Here is a 16062-nt window from a genome sequence, read left to right as displayed (position 1 = left end):
TAGAATGTAGAAACCATAAGCTCATAAATCAGGGGGCTGCTGAAAAGATGCTGAAGTTTAAACTACCATGAGGGCTTTCAGACCTGTAATACGTCAGGAAAAGAGGGAATTTTAAATAAGTATTATGGTTGGCATGAGAGAGGGAGAGGATAGAATGAGGTTTAATGCCAAAAGTTTTAAAATAGAACAGTATAGGCTTAAAAATCAATTGATGTAACAGTAAAAATGCTCTGCCTTGACTACTGCTTTCTCTTCACTTTCTAGTGACCAGGTTAAAAAAAAAAAAAAGTGTTTGGAATGGCACAGTAAATATATCCACATATTAACTACTTTATTGTTGAATTAGAAAACTTTCTTGAGGGTTGCTAGTTAAGAAGAAACATTAGGAGCAGATGTAAGTGGCTGAATGCAGATGTGTCTGAGCGCTGCAGAGCTTTGTGGACACTGTGAGCCTCGACTGTGGCCGTATGGGGAAAGAGGCAACTTTCCTCCTTGTAGAAAATTCTGCATGGGAAAAGCCGTGGGTGGGAGCGGGTAGCTGCAGGTCTGCAAACTACTGATGTCTTGGAACATCAAAATGCAAGATCAAGATTTCTGCAGATCCTGAAGGTGATGGTTGCTCACCCTTTCAGAAGTCACCTGCCCATGTGAAGGGCTTCATTGTGAATCCAGGAACTGAACTTGTAAATCTCATTTTTTTGTAATTTTGGCTTACTATATATAATCCCCAAACTCTGCATTAGTGTGAGTCAAAGTGCAAGTAGCCAAATAAATTGTACTACTTAACTGTCACAGCTGTATCAAAAGTTTGGTGATATTTGGTATTTTTGTTAAAACCCCAAGTCCTGAAATCATATAGAACCAGGAGTCTCTCTCTTTTTCTGCCTCTCTCTCCCCCTCTTTATTCTTTTTATTTTGCTTTCTATGGTTTTAATAGAGTTCCATTACTTGAACAGGTCTAATTTCCTGGCCCATTAGATCAATAATGGTTTTGCCAGTTCTTTAGCTGTTAAATGCTGACCTAGTCTTGACTTGTACCAATGAATTGTTCGTATTAGAAACAGGATTTCCAGGAGCTGAGCCAGAGCTTTTACAGGAGAGAGTAAGACGAGTGTGGACACATCTCCTGTGCCCAGCAAAGCGTTTGTGGAGGTGAAAGCAACTGACATCCAGGCTGGCATGTGTCCCTCTGACACACAGCTGATGCGTAGTGGTAAAGAAAAATCCCTAAACAAATGTTTATTGGTTGCTTCAGCTTTACTTCCCTGAGGAGAAGCATCATCGATATTCAATTCATAACCTTTGCAAAAGCCTGTGCTCTTCACCTTTCAACATTTGTCTTGCAAGACTAGCAGATTCAAAGGCTTTATTTTTTGTGTTTAGAAAAGATTTTTCTAGACAGTTTAGCTTTCATCCAATGCAGATGACCCCCAGAGAAGCTTGTAATGGTGTCAGTCTACCTGGTGTGTGGTTTTCAGTAGGCTTTCTTTAAAATAAGAGCTTTAGTTTTGTTGGATCTCTTTCTCATTGTATATTGCAGTATCCAAATAAAGAAGGTGCAGTGGAAAACTCGAGTGTTAAACACATGGGAGCCCAAAGAAGGATGGTGGGTAAAACCCTCATGTCTGTTCCAGGCCCTGACTTTGCGCTATGGGGATGTTGTCTTCTCTAATACAATTTCAGAGCTCAATCATCTTTGGACCACCTTGAACCAATCATCTCCTGCATCAACTAGAACATTTCTAAAGCTATCATGACTATATTTTTCCTTACAAACTGTTTTAGAACTCAGGATTTTTTGGTTTATGGAACATTTTAACCATCTGTGATTCCCCTTATTGGTCTGCACCTGGACATCCTTTACCATTTGAAAGGATTTGCTGAAGGACTCCTGAACCATGATAGCTAAGGTAGGACTCTATGTCCTTAACTGTAGAGTAGGGAGAGTGGCTGTCTGCTTAGGATGACTGAAAATGAACCTACTGACAGTAGGACTGCCATGGTAGGATCTGTAAGGGACAGTTGGGTTTGGGTTGCTTGTGTGCAGCAATGATGAGGTGAAAGAAAGAAACAGGTCAGCAGCTTTGCAGCCACTGAAGAGAGTTCCCAGGCAGAAGGTTTGTGCTTACCTTTCCAAAAAAGCCCATCTTATATTTGGCGTGAAACCAAGGTTCAAATCTCCTCTTCTCTTCCTCGTTACTCACTGTCTTGGCTGCTTTTCACTGGGGTTGAAGGCACATGAGACTAGACTGAGAGCTGCTGGTGCTTTTGGACCTCCTGACCCCCTGTTCAGCTTTATTAACATGAACTGTCCTATACTCTTCATCACCTCCTATTTTCCAGCCCAGATGTCCCTATGTATTTGGTAGTAGAGGTGAATCAAAACACCTCAGTGTCTTCACCGAAGTGGCATGAAGCTTTGGTCATATTTGAAATGTGGTTAGGCATCATCTTTTACAGTGCTCTCATGTCTCCAGTCGTCTTTGTTGAGGCACTGTTCAGCTGTGGCCGTGGTTGCTAGTGGGCTGAAAGAAGGTGGCCCCAGGCTGTTGGCATAGAGACTGATGCATAGGTGGAAAAATGTCAACCAGTCCAAAAAGCCTGGACTATGCCACACAAAGTTCCAGTCAGTTTTGCAGGAGCTTTAGCTTGTAGAAGTCCTATTTCATTGCCCAGTCAAGCAATCATTTTGTGACCTAACTTCAAGTGTTTATCGCATAAAGCACAAGATACAAAGTTCATTATGGCCTATAAGAATTTAGATCAAACAATAATTAGCAGCACTTAAAAGATATTCTGTAGCCTAAACCACTAAATCCATCGGTATATAACATCCAGCCGTGGAACATAAGTGTGTGTAATAGTATCAATATTGAAAGCCCCTACTGTGACGAGCCATAGCAAAGCATTTTTAGTCGACATACTTCTGGGATCACTAATGATTAATTAGTGTGTATCATAATGTAAAGCAAATGTCACCCCTGCTACCTGGGGCTGCTGTCATTTGAGAGGGGAAACTACTTCCAGTTGAACGCTGGCTGGAAAATGCAAACAGCATCGCAGCCTGCCATCTCGTGGGCAGAGCCCCGCAGCTCCCACGGGGAGAGGAACGCGCCTTTCTCCCCAGCCGCTTGCGTGGCCTGGCTCTTGGCACTGCTCGGAAATGGCCGACAGGTCTCACCGTGGTGATTTAAAAGGAGAAAAATCTGCAACAACAAATGGCTTGTCCTCCATCCCTCTCTGGAGAGCGGTTGCCTGAAAGGGAACGACCTCCGAGGGTTGCTAATAACTGGACAGAGATTTCTGACGGTTACGTGGCAGAGCTGTGTAAATAAAAAGTAAGGATTAGGTGCCTAGGAACCGTATTATTTACTGATGATTTCTCCCATAACTAACCTCATTATTTGAAGGTGTTGCAGTTGAAGCAGTTTGCAAGATAGCCACATAGCAGAAGTTTTGCCTTTTGTTGAGGGAAGTCCAAGAACTTTCTCTCCATGTATGAAAATCACACCGTGCCTACATTTGTGTTAATTCGGAGCGTTATTTTTTATCCCACCCCCCTCTTCCTTTTTATTCCTCAAGAGCTATAAGTTTTCAGTATAAATAATACTATTTTGTAAATATTTGTTGCTCCTTTTTTAAAGTAGCTCTCTGGGAAATAGTTAATAATCAACAGGAAATACTGCCGCTTTGGTCCCGCAATGAGATCTATAAAAGGAGATTCTTCTGTTTGTAGGGGGGCCCTTTTAATCAAACGGGGCTCCACGCAGATCCGGGGAGCTGGCAGGGTGTATCTCCTTGCAGGCTCAGCCTAAAAGTATTTGCTTACTAATTTTTACTGGAAACATTCAGATTCCAGAAGGGGTGTCACAACTGAACTAACAGACGAGTTTCCTATCCAACACCATTTTAAGCAAATAGCTAACTCGATGCATTCAACTAGTGCATTTGTCTTAAAAACTGCAGCGTTAGATTTTGTAATGCTACTGCCAAGCGATCAAAAAAAAAAGGCAATACGACATTACAGCTGTGGATCCCTAAATACTGCAATCAGATATCACTAATCTGGACAATTTGTGTGAAGTTAATACAGTTTTAGATCAACTTCAATTTAAAAAGGGAAAGAATTGTTTGATTTACCACATTTTTTTGTGCGTGCAAGTTGAAAAGCGTGCTTGATTTCCGCTATAAATTGTATCCATGCCTCATCACTCTGTATTTTTAGAGTTATGCTGACATCCTAAGCACAGTAGGATATATACTTGACATTTTAAAGGAGCTTTTGTAATTTATGTGGATGTTTGATATAACATATTTTTTCAATCTGTAATGTGGGAGGGTTACAATTTAAAAGTGAATTTGAACTTTCATTTTGGATACAGTCTAGGAGCAGCTAATTTTAAAATGTAAACTGTATAAGCTGCATATATTTTACAATTCTCTGCCTAAACTATATAATGATAATTTATTATGTGAATAATAAATTTATTATGTAAATAATAATAGCTGTAGTGAACAGAACTTAATTATCAGTGATACCTAACTAATTGCCAGCATGAGTTTGATTAATTTTGGTTTTTTTGCTACTTATTGTAACAGATTTAAAAACTTATTTCATGTTGTTATTTTTTAGCAGACAAAATTCATGGAAATATTCTACCACATATCAAACAATACCGTGGTTGTGTGGTAAATAAATAATGCTTAAAATGACAGGCTGGTTACTGAGAAATGCACGGAAAATAGCAAGGGCAGGGGGATGGGAATTAGTGCAGCTAAATTATAACCAAAGTCTTCTATGATGATCCTGACCATAACCAGTGACATTACAAAATTTTTAGGTAGACTCTTTTTGTGAGCTGGGAAGATTTTATTGTGGTTTTTGGTCTTTGCTGACTTGTGCCAAATGGTGTCTCTGCCTCAGACTGTGGGGCAAAGGGCTAAGTCTTTTAGCTTCCCGAGGGACAATTTTTACTGCCTTTTTACTGGGACTAGGAATTTTCCCCGTGGGGAAGGCAAAGAAATTCTGGACCGTGACTTGGACATTTCCTTGCTGAAGGAAGCACACACCTTGGGGGGCCAAACACAGCCAAGCCGTGCCCGCTGTGCCCTGGGGAGCCCTGTTGCCCCGTGGGGTGGGGTGGGGTGGGGAGATGTGATGCTGCGGGGATGGTCCCGGGAGGCAGAGCTCCCTTGCTGGGCACCCGGCAGGACTGCGGCTCCGGCAGTGCTGGGTGTGATTGCCTCTGCACACATCTGCTCCTGCAGCATGGAAACAGCATGACAGCTGGAAAAAACCTTTTTCACTTAAATATCTATTTCAATTTATTAACCTGTCCAGAGTGAGAAGCAACTACTGAAACAGTGCTCCATTTTTTTTCCATTTCTTATTTTAAATTTTATTCAAAATTCTATTTGTGTTCTGCTTTTATGTTATTATTTTAGCAAGAACTTGGCAACCTAGAAACTGGAAAGTCCAAGGGATCCTTTCTTTTCCTCAATATCCTTTAATCCCTTTATGGAAGGAGAATGTGTGGCTTGTCTAGGGTGTTGTTCCACACTATAGATTTTTCTCCTTAAAAAGATCTGAAATATCTCTTATATTAAAATCTCTCACAAAGAATGCAAAGGAAAGCTCAAAGAAATTCCTAACGGTTATGGACTTTCCAGTTATTCTAACTCTACACTCTTGACTCTGTCTACTTTGTAATTTAGGGGAAGATTTTCAGAATGAGACCCAGGGGTTCAGAAGTGCTTTTGAAATCACAGCACCAGGACACTAAACTGTTCCCTGATTCTCCTCTAGACTGACCTGGATAGTGCTGGGAGATGCTTTTGTGTTACTTACACCAGGGATGTGGGGTCCCCAATGGATCCCAGGGCACTGTAGTCTATGGGAGCTGAGCTGTGATGTGCTCTCCAGGCTCTTTGCGTCACTGGTGGGAGAGAGACACAGGACCTGGCAGAGGAAGCTGCTCTGACAGAGGATTGCTGTGTGGGTAATCTATAGGCAGAACCTGATCCAGTTATACACACATTTTGATGGGAATACTCACTATATCAGAGTTACACACATGCTCTAGTACTTCGCTGAATTGTGGCCTGGGGGATGCAAGTTTTGGAGAGAAAAGATCAGTGTCTGATGATACAATTACAGTTCCGCTCCAAGGACGGTGCACTGCAGGGCAGGGCTGGGACAGCACGGTGATTTCTGCCTCTGGAGTCCACAGCACTGTTGCTCTTGCAGTGGCCGCATCTGCCTTGAGCCCATGTGTGTGGGTTGGATGCACGGAGATGCAGATGTATGTGTTCCGCCTGGGTGTTTGTAACATAATGTAATGTGTGTCTTGTGGGAATAAAACATAAGTATTGCTTATATGCACACAGACATACACAGCCTGTGATATGTATCTGTTCAGAGTTATTCAGCGTATTCTATTAATATTTAAGGTGTAATTATATTATTAATGCATTACATAAAGAGATTGCAGTGTTAGCTTGTGTTAGCTGGATGTATTCTCCTCCTGTGCATTCAGTCAATCTTTCTTGGACCTGCCATATTCTGAACACGAAACAATACAGATTTCTCACTCGAAAGGCCAGCTTTGCAGAGAGTGTATATGTTTAATAAAGTGCATTCACTGATTTTGTGAAGATACTACACAAGGCTGAATGCTGAGTTTCATAGACATATAGTGCTAAAATTGCCTTGCCTATTATAAAGATAAAAATATCTTTTTGTTCAAATGTTCTGCTTGCTTCTTTACAAATGAAGGAGTTAAATACTGAAAGGCAGGTGGATGCTGTAACTACTTTAGAAAAAGATGAATAGGGCTGATGGCTAAAGCTACAGGGAATCTATTGAAGGTCCAGATGCAGACATGGCTCTTACTCCACACACAGTTCAAAGTGGGGTGAAGCTGCCTGGGTAATTGGCTATGAAATAACTAACCTCTGGGAGAAAATTGCCCTTGTACTTAATTGCTTGTGTTCAGGGTAACATGTAGCCACCTGGCTGATTAGTGCCCTTACCTATATTTACACCCACCCGAGTTTAAATGCAAGCGCTATTGTTGGTCTGGCTGTATGCATTCATCGAGTGGCCCTAGTGGATTAAAGAAAATATGACCACCAAGGTCAGTTTTTCTTTTCATTCTTCCTTTATCTCCTTCTGAATCCCCCATTTCTCACATAAGAGGGGCAAATTCAATCCTAAAGTAAATCCGCTGGCTTTAACAGAACAGTAGTGGAATGAATTTGGTCCCAATTGTTTCGTTTGGTCATATTAAATACTTAAAGTGGGGAAGTAAAATCTAACAGCCTAATGGAAGTCAGAAGGCAAGGCAGGTGAATGAGTGGAAGGAAAGTGAAGTGCTGAAACAGAGAGAGGAGGCTGTGGTGGAGGTTTTTGTCATGGAAAAATGTTCGGGAACAGGTTGGATAAACACCTCTCAAAGATGCCATTGAGCTTTCTTGAGGTGGACAGATGGAGAGAAGGGTCTTCTGGTGTCCCCACTATGTAGTAGCATTTATGTTCAACTTTTCAGCCACTTAAAATGCAAGAAAAAACATTTCTTAGGGTAAGGGTAATCAAACACTGGAACAGGTTGCCCAGAGGAGTTATGGAGTCTCTATCCTTGGAGATATTCCAAACGTGACTGGACACGGTCCTGGGCAACCTGCTTTAGCTGACTTGGTGTTGAGCAGAGGGGTTGGAGTGGAGAATCCCCAGAGGTTGCTCCAACCTCAGCCTTTCCGTGCTTTTGTAATTCTGTGACACAGTATCAGGTTACTATTTGTCATTATCTTACAGTTGTACGTTCATCTTTGTTTTCTCTGATTGGTAGGTGGTTAATTACATGGTTTTCTTATTAGTATTTAGGGTATTTAGCATTTCAAGCTCAGGTTCCAGGTGCTCATGATTATTTTTGGTACTGATAATGCTTTGCCCACAGTCAAACTGAACTGGCTTTATAAAGCCCTTGCATCAGCCAGTACTAAGACTGCACCAGCACTGCTCGCCGTGGCTCCTATTTCAATCTGGAGAGCATTAATCACTGTAGTTGCTCCAGAGGTGTATTAGTACAACAAGAGATTAGAACCTGGTTTTTGGTTGGTTTTGCTACCGCTGATATACAGCATGCATGAACTCTCTGATCAGGAGTATATTGCCAGAGAAATCTGGGTCTGAAATTCTGACATAGAGCATGGTGTAGGCATCAGCAGCCACTTTGTGTAACTAATACCTACAAATTTTTAGAGCAAAAAGAGATAATTGGCAAAGATAAGAGATGCCGCATTTCTCAGAAAAGAAATACCTATATTTTCCAGAATTAGTCTTGGCTTTTGTCTGTCACCATTAGGTGTATCCAAGAAAATGCATACTTAGATTTTTTATTTATTTTGAATACAGACATGTTGTAGGTCAGGGTCTGTAATTAATTATCACTGAGAGAGGTGAGGATCCCAGAACAGGAAGCATTTCAACCTATTCTAATTCAGGGAAAAAAACCTGAAGACTTTCCAGTGGCCATAGGAATGTGGGAGTATTACTGTACCATCCTGTAATTTCCATGCACACCAGCTCCTGGGGTCATGCTATTACGCAGAGTCTTAGTTCTCCTACTTAAAAGAAAAAAAGGTTTGCAATCGCCCACTTGGAGAACAGTTTCAACTCAGAAATGCTCAAAATTTGAAGACCAGCAGAAAGGGTAAACAAGTTGCATGTAGAATCGTGTGACTTTTTAAATGGGTCTCGTGCTATTTTGACCACTTGTATTTGGCAGTGCTTCTGGGGGAAGCTGAGCAGTGTTTTCTCTGGGACCTGGACCTCTTTTAACCAGTTGTGCTAAGCACCTTCAGTGCCTATTGACTTTGGTGTTGGCTGATTAGCATCTCTCGATATCTAGCCCTCTGCTGATAAGATGTTCAATTTGCAGGAAGGGGAAGAGGTTATGGCAGGAAGGTGTCAAAGGATAGTTTCTTCAGACACCGCTTTCCCTGTCAATGCTTTGACAGCCCTATTTTTACTGTTGCCTTTTTAGTGTTTTCACTTCCTGTCTGTCATGAAAATGCTGATGTTTTCCTACTTTTAGAGCAGAAAAGCTGCAATTCAGCATCTTTACTGAGGTATGATACCTTGGCAGCTTTGAGTCCAGAAGACAACCTGAGCAGGAATGTTACATGAACCTGAATGGAGAGATTTCTGTGTGGATATACAGTTACTAACTGTGCAGAGTTTAAGGCTGTTCCTTTGTTCTCAAGAGGTACCTTATTTGTTGAGAAATAGCTGGATGGTATATATGCCAAACAGGTGGTCACACGGAAGAAGTGATGGAGTTGTTGATGGAAGCAAACCCATGGGACAAAGGTTTTTTCTGCTTTGCTTAGCCAGCTTAGAGTCTGGCACTTTGTCTAAGCTTGTCATCCAGGGTCCCTCGACTGTCGGCCCTCTACCTCCAGAAAGAAATTCATCCCACCTGCTTTAGGTGGGAGACCTGCTCTTTGTCTCCACTAACTATGGAGAAAGCATAGTCCAGACATCTGTGTTTTTGCAGCCCAATGTTCAGTGAGATGATTAACTCATCCTAAATAATTCATCCGTCCTGCAGCGCTCTGACTGGTAGAGGCATCTCCTTTTCAGTATGATACAGAAGACCTTATAGTCCTGGTTAAATTGGCAGTTTCTAAACAGTCTGGCTCTATTTTGGGGAGATCAGAAGATTTAGGGAGTGTTTCTACCTTGTGGAATCTAAATCTCTTATGCTCTAAATCCTGTAGAACAAACTTCAGTTTAAAGTTATAGTTCTTTCTAATACTTCTCTGTTTTCTTTCTATGTGAATGACTATTATTTTACTCTTTCATTTACATAATTGAGATAAAGAGAAATGTAGACTATTTCTGTTATTGATAAAGGTCGTGGTACATTTGAAGGTGTAGGGAAGCCAAATGGAAGGCTTATTGCAATAAAATGTGGCAGGTCCACAAGAATTGCAACAGGAGAGTAGGATTAACACATCACAACTCTGAGTGATAAGGACCTGACAAGGGTAATTTCCGTTACAAGTTTGTAGAAGGATATATATATATACACACACACAGAACTTGAACTTGAAAGATAACACAGACATAAAAATATACATAAAAATGGTGTGCCAGGAAAAGACTATGTTAACAACTATTTCCCAGTCTGTAAAATATGGGGAAAGTGCATAAATTCATGGGCTGGAATGAGAAATTGTCTCCCTTAACTCTATTGTGTTATAATGAGGACCTTCCACTTGTATTAAAAATGGAGCCTTTAGAACCTAGCAAAAAAAAAAAAAAAGACTTCATTTGTATTAAAGATTTGTTTAAGGATGGACGTTTTAAATCGTTTGACCAATTTGTAGGAGATTTTAATATTTCTGGAGCTCAGTTTTTTTCCCGTTTCCTTCGGATAAGACATGCTGTTCTTTGTGAATTAAAAAAAGGTATAGAAATGCAAATGTCACAGATTGAAAAATTGTTGTACAAAGAGACTGTCTCACTAAATTGATTTCAAGGCTATATGGGACATTGTCAGTATCCTTAGACAAAGGCAAATTGCAAGTTAAAGAGAAAAAGAGAGATTTAGGTAAAGAACTTAATATATAAGAATGGAAACAGACAGTTTAATAAAATGGATTTCTATGAAAATAAGACATCAGGTTGTTCAATTTAATTACATCCTATTCAGGGAACATATTTATGTCCTCTTAAATTGCAGAAGTATTTGAAGAGGTTGTTACTATACTATAATAACAGCAAGATACTACATAGGGGGTAACGTATACATATACTTAAGAATTATATGGAGATCAAACATTTTCAGATAAAGGTTTCAGAAATTCTGCTATGCAAAATGAGATCTTTAGGTGTGTTTAGACTGAATTATAAAGACTTGTTGATTACACTAGTGGGAGAGAGATATTTCTTGATGTGTTTCAAGTGTTTTTAACAATTTCTTCCTATGTTTAAACAGGAAGACATTAGAAGGCCAGAGGAGAAAGGTGGTCTATGTTACCTGCGGTAGAATATTTGATTTATCCTATACCTCAGCATTTTATTATTAAATATTCCACAAGGGTGATGGGACAGAAGAAAATGAATTAAAGCTTGTGAGGCGTATAGGTCAGGTGGAAGTGAAGGCCATATAAACATGCAGACAGTGGAGATGCTGGGATATGGCCAAGACATAGCATTTACTGTATGAAAAGAAGTGAAAATCTCAGGGTACTGCAGTGCTATTATTGTGCAAATTCTCAGAGGTTTAGTCCAATAAAGTATAAATAAGCACTGAAATAATCACTAAAAGGGCCTACAGAGTTTTGAAACTTTTCCCTGATGGCTGACTTGAGAATATCTTGACTCTGCATGGTCAGGAATGGGAGTTGGTGTTGTGATTGCTACAAAATGATTCACCTTTGTGAGAGCTGGTAAGTCATTTGTATCATAGATGGGTATCTAGCTCGCAAGGACAGAACAGGTCCTTTCTCCTTTGCTGGTTATGTGGGGAAGATGAGCTGAGGTTCCTGCTGGAGATTCTCCCTATGACAAAGTGTCAGAGTCCCAGAAAGCTTAATGTAGTGATATGTTCCCTCTGCAGCCATTTTCTTGCATGTCAGCTATTGCTACCTCTGCTTTGGGCTCTTCTGGGTCTCCTTACCTTTTTCAGCATGGTGGTAGAAGTTTGATTAAGTCCTGCAAAGTAAGACTTCACCTTGTTTCATTCTTTCTATTGACTAAAAGTGGTACCTTGGCTGGACCAGTGAGATGAAAACAGTCTTATTAAGCCGGGCAAATGGGCAGGTTCTGCAGCCTTGTAGAGGGTTGTCATGTTTGTCTTTACTGGATATGGTAATTGCGGGTGGTGAAGACACATGCAGCTCACACCTTCTACTTACTTTGTGCCAAAACTTTGTTTCTTAGCTCTGAGACTGTAAATCGCACGGTCCACACATTCAGTGGGATTTTTTGTGGCTGAGAATTTGGGTGGCTAACGCCTGCAGTGTGTGTAAACAGACAGCAGCGATGTGCCACAAGAGTTGTAAGCAGTCTGGCCCCTTGGCAGGACATAGGTAGAGCTTCACTAGCTAGTCTCTCAGTTCGACATTAGGAATGTCATTTTGGAGTTCTCTGTGCAATTCTGAGATCTGTCTGGTGGAAAGCTAAGTTTTGCTTTGATATTTGCTGCCCATAATTTTCTTCCAATGAAATTACAACACTATCAGGCATATGCTTATCTTCACTCACCCAGTTCAGCAGATGATAGTACTACTTCATAAACTCTTGTAGAATGAAAGGGGATATTTTTAATGTTCTATGATGTTTGCTATTCTTCAGCTGGGGTTGACTCATTCTTCTCAGTCCTAAATAAATGTGTTTTCTTCCTCCTGGCAAATAAACAAATAAATGGAAGACCAACAGTTTAGAGAAGGAAACAAAAGGGAGGACTTCAAATGTAGTCTTACTAATGAGTTAATCAGCATGTTTGAATGCTAATAAGCACAAGTTGGTAACTGGATCATCTCCTTTCTGTTGTCCACTGGGAAGCTACACTTAGGAAATTAATTAAAAATTCGTATTTAACTCACTTTTCTTATGAATTAATGTGCATATTTAAATCTACCATGCAACAGTATCATTGGCATCTGCTTTTTTTCTGCTTCCTTCCTCCATTAATAATTACTACTCTCTAATAAAAATTAGAGGATGGGGGAAATAACGCTAATCACGAATTCTAGCACTGTCACGCAAAGATCATCATTGGAGCCTGCAATCACATGTTGTTGTTTAAATAAATGCCTATAATTCTTGCTTTTGCATCTGGAATATCTGTTTTCCCTCTGTGACATCAGTAAAGTCTTTCCCGACTGACTCACATGTCTCTTTTGCAAAAGGACTGGCCTTTATTTCTGAGAAGGAGTATCAGTGTTGCTGGGCTAAGGCGAGAAAGGGGAACCCAACTGCTGTCAGTGTCAGGTATCTTCACAGCCTTTGGAAAGGTGAGGCCAGTCATTTCAATTCCTTGCATTTGCAGGAATGGCAGAAAAATGTTTGATAGTTGTTTCTTCAAGTCTGCTGCGCAGGATTGCTCAGGAGGCTGCGGAGAACTCAGCAGAGCGGTCACGGACAACGGCCTTGGAGAGCCGGAGGCTGCATGGAGGCTGCATCTCCATGGCTGTTTCCAGCCTCGTGTTTCCTGCTTTGAGGCACTGGGATGCTCTTGTCAGCTACGTAGAGAACTGTGAGTAGAATGAGAGACGTGAATCTGAGAAACAGCTCATGCACTACAAATAAGTGAGGTACCTTATTGCAAGAGATGAAGCAGAAGGAAATGCTCTGTGTACAAACACGTGGAATAGATTGACTTGCTGAGAGTGTGATCCAGCTAAGTTCATGGCAGCTGAATGCAAAACCTCCTAATATGTCTCCTAGCTTGTTTTGCAATAGAAAACAATTTGGCTTTTCCTATTAATTTTTGTAGTTACCATTAAAGACAATACCACAACTAACGTTATATCAGGCCCAATTTCACTAGTGTGCTGCTTCTATTTTTTTTTTCTTTCATGCTGTGGCATTTCCTTTCCCTTGAAAACACTCTTTCACTCAGTCTAGCAATTAACTGCTTGAACAGTATAATAAGGAAGCAATTAAGAGGTGACAGAGAAAAATTAACACTCCATTTCACATTAAAGGCCAAGTGAGTATCCTGGCCATTGTGAGTTAAATGTGTCTTTGAAAACCTGTAGTTTGGATGTATTTTCCTTTTGAATAAGAAGCCAGCTCCATGGTTTTTTGTCTAGAGTCCCAATCTGAAAATGGATGATAACTAATTGGGTGCTGTCTACTTAAACAGACTGTATTAATTGCAGTTTGTTCTCCTGTAAGTGTCAAGGAAAACAAAATCTTTGTAATGTGTAGGCACAATGTACGCAGCCTTAATCTGAATATGCATGTACCAGAGCAAATAAAGCAAACTACTGCATGCAGTGTTGCCATGGCAGACAGTATTTGCATAATAAATAACAGCTATCATGAGACTTTCTTTATGAAGTTCTCTGCTGTGTTGTCAGCTATAAGAGCCTGCAATAAAGGAGCCAATATTGAGAAAGTAAGAGTGTGTTTTGCTTGCAAATGCAACACCCCGACCACAGTCATTGTTACGCATACGTGATTCTGGTGCTGCTGACAAAACGTGGGGGGTTGCATTGCTTTGCACGCGCAAGCACATGAGCTATGCAGGGAATCATGCAAAATGACGATCAAAAAGTGTTTTGTGTGAGGCCAGATTTTCCAAATCTGTGCTGTGGAGGCTGCAGGTTGGGCATGAGGTCATTAGCTTGGCCTGCCATGTAGCATCGACCCAAGGCCCTCCTTTGTGACAATCTAACAAGTGGAACACAGTGGAGAGGGTTCCAACAGTGCTGCTTTTTATTTTATAAGCGGCCTAACACTCCAAACTTTCGTGGAAGTTTTGATCAGGCTGTCGATAAGTTCAAGATGTACTGACAGAGCTCTAGGACTGGGATGTGACAGTGAAATCACGTGCATGTTGCTACTAATTCCGGAGGAACTGGGGTTGGTCCCCAGAGTCAGGGTTGAGCGTCTGTGCCGTCTTGCAGAGCTCTGGCTTCAGAGCCGGTGGTTTCTGCTGTGTGTCTCCAACATGTGTCTCTCCTGCCAGGTCCCCTGTGCCAGAACAGGAGATGAGGACAACCCGCAGCTATTTGCCTCAGTTCTGTGCCAGGGGAACTCTGTCCTCCTTTGGATCAAGGCCTTTTTGAGGCTCTTGATGCTGTTCTGTCCTCACTACCTGGAATACAGACCCTTCAAGCAGAGCTGGTTAAATACATATATTTTTAATTCCATCTTCAGCTGAAGTGTTTCAAACCTCAGAGCGCGGCAAAACTTTCATGATCAAATCATAAAGCTTTGTGAGGCTCCTTTGCTTTGGGGGTTCATTACAAATTGTAAGCACTGGTTCACTGGGGAGTCACTGAATATTGGTAGTCAGCTTGGGCCTGGTTTCAAGTGAAAGTGTTGTGGAATTTGATATTGAAATCCATGACTTGATGTAATACCCACTGAAAGGGTGAGGTTTCAGCTAGATTTTACTTTGAGTTTTTTATTTTCCTTTCGTTGAAATGAAGGGGAAGTGCAGATGCAGGCAATCATTGCTTCCGAAATATTAGGGAGAGCAAAGGGAAGGTCTAAGGTGGAATGTAAGAGAGGACCTTACGATGGAATTAAAGGTAATAATAAATCCAAAGCTGAGATTGTGTGCTTGGAGGTGAATGAGCGTGGGGAAATACGGCTGTTTTGGCATGGCTTATTGACATGGTGGGGAGCATGATGGAAGTGAAGGAGAGGACCACTTTGAGAAGGCTTCTGCAAGGCTCACTGCATCTGAAGCAGATGCTGCTGATGGTAACCAGTCTGTTCAGAGGTAGATTTGTTGAGCAATCCAGTTTCTCATTTAGTTCTGAAAATGGGGAGAGGATGGTGACATACACTGAAATAATCAGACTGTGACCAGGGGAACCCCTCTGTTCCTCTTTGGTTGTAAGTAACAGCCTTCCTGTTCCTGGGCCAGAGAGCTACACCAAGCCTTTCCAGACTCATGGAAAGCAAAGCACCAAGTTCTGGAAAATCTTAAACAAACAAACAAATGCTGTCAAGGTTTGTATGCATGGGTTTAATGAGCTTTGGTTAGGATTTTAATTGAGTTGGTAGATGTGACTTGACTGAATGCTCTCAGGTGTGATTTAAATAAGGAGTTAACTCTTTTGTCCCATCCCAAGCTTTTCTAATAAAACTTAAATGACGAAGAAGCTGGTAGTACTGGATAGCTGGTAATACTGGTTTGGTATGTGGATTAGCAGAGTAAGAATTATTGCTGGTAACTCCTTGACTTTTCCATAACTTATTGAAAAAAAAACCAATGCTGAAACTTATAAGAGGCTTTTCAGAGGGTGCTACCAGTTACTAACATGAAGCAAAAGTTACTGTGTCCCTGACTTAGTTTGACTTTTGGCATC

The sequence above is a fragment of the Gymnogyps californianus genome, chromosome 9 (genome assembly GCF_018139145.2).
Source record: "Gymnogyps californianus isolate 813 chromosome 9, ASM1813914v2, whole genome shotgun sequence".
NCBI lineage: Eukaryota > Metazoa > Chordata > Aves > Accipitriformes > Cathartidae > Gymnogyps > Gymnogyps californianus.
The sequence above is the reverse complement of the archived record's forward strand: the minus strand, read 5'-3'. Positions refer to the sequence as shown.